This window comes from Sorex fumeus, unplaced genomic scaffold, assembly GCF_029834395.1.
Source record: "Sorex fumeus unplaced genomic scaffold, SorFum_2.1 ptg000050l, whole genome shotgun sequence".
Taxonomy (NCBI): Eukaryota; Metazoa; Chordata; class Mammalia; order Eulipotyphla; family Soricidae; genus Sorex; species Sorex fumeus.
Window position 1 is genome coordinate 1,067,189 of NW_026606107.1, and position 1,586 is coordinate 1,068,774.

The following is a 1,586-nucleotide window of genomic DNA, read 5'->3' on the forward strand; positions in this document are numbered from 1 at the left end:
AATTATGAGCTTCTTCGCCACCTTTGAATTTAAGGGATGAATTCCCTCCCTCTTCACTCCTGGTCTTCAGAGGAGAGTCATTTTGTGAACCACCCACAGAAACTGCTTGATGGCTAGTCTTCAGTGTTCCCCTCTGCAGACTCTGCGCTCTTCCCCGTTTTGCTCCCTGTTCACTTATTCCTTAGGTCCTATTGTAGGTACAAGCACTTAGTAGGTCCTTGTTCTCTTTCTAACTCAATTCCCCACCCCACTCTGATTCTCTTTAAACTGGATACCAAGGCAGTTTAGGAAAATGTCACTAGAAAGTAATGAATTTTCCATTCACATCCTTATTTTTATACTTAGTGTAGTGGTGAAACTGCCATACTACTGCTTCAGGCCCTCCTGTTTACATTTTTATTAAGTTAACATTGGTCTACAATAGTATATATACATCGGGTGTACAACTTCATACCTGGACAACTATAGCACACCATGCCTACTTTATTAAAAGATTAGTTACCCTCCATTACCATCCAACTCTTATCCTTGTTCCTTTACATATACAGCTTCCCTTCTGGTTACCACCATTATTTCATCAGATCCTAAGGATTTGTTTTGGTTTTCTTTGTTCGCTTTATACTTTGCACCTGAGTGATATCAGGTAGTATTAGTTTTCATCTTTCTAATTGCACTAAGCATAATACCCTCAAGAGTCCATCCATGTTATTAAAAAGAAAAGCATGGTTTCAGGTCTTTTATAGCTGAATAGTATTCTATTGTGTGTACATATCCATATCTTCTTTATTGTGTGTACATATCCATATCTTCTTTTATACACTCATCTCTTGATATAGCTTATTTCCATAATGTAAATAATGCTATAGTGAATATAGGAGGTACATGTGTGTTTTTAAATTTATATTGACATATTCTTTAGATAAATACCTTGAATGATAATTGCTTGATCATATGATATATGATTGACAGTTGGTGTGGTGGGGTAAAATCGCAGATATTTAGGACTAGAGCCACCTTTTCCTCAGTTACCTCCATCTCCTTTGCGATTTTCCTCTTACCTGTTGTCTTCAGAATTTTTGTAATGTAAGTGTTAAGACCTATATTCTTTTACCTAAAATTGTGTTATCTCTTTGTGTCTGTGAATTTCTAGAATTTGACATACAAGAATACCTCAAACTTGTTGAGGTTTTAAGCAAGAATATATCTTGCCTTTGTCCCTGGTTCTTGGCTCAAAAACAACTTTAAAAAACTTTGGAATTTCTTGAGTTAATTGTTGCTTTGTTATGCTAAGGAAATTGTTTTGTGGCTCCCTTCAGGGAGTGACTGATCACCAAGACCAAACCAGTGACTGGAATTGGAACTTTAGGCCAGCTTTAAACTCTAGAGTAGTGGGAAGAAGAATTGGATTTTGGATTCAGTCACTTAGCCAATGATTTAATTCGCCATGTCTATGCAGTGAAACCCCAATAGGAACTCATATTTCAATCAGCTTCGTCATTGATAGATATGCTGATACCCAAGGTGTCTCGGGTGCCTTAAATCATGAGAAGTGGGCAGGGAATCTATTATGTCTAGTTACCTTTCCA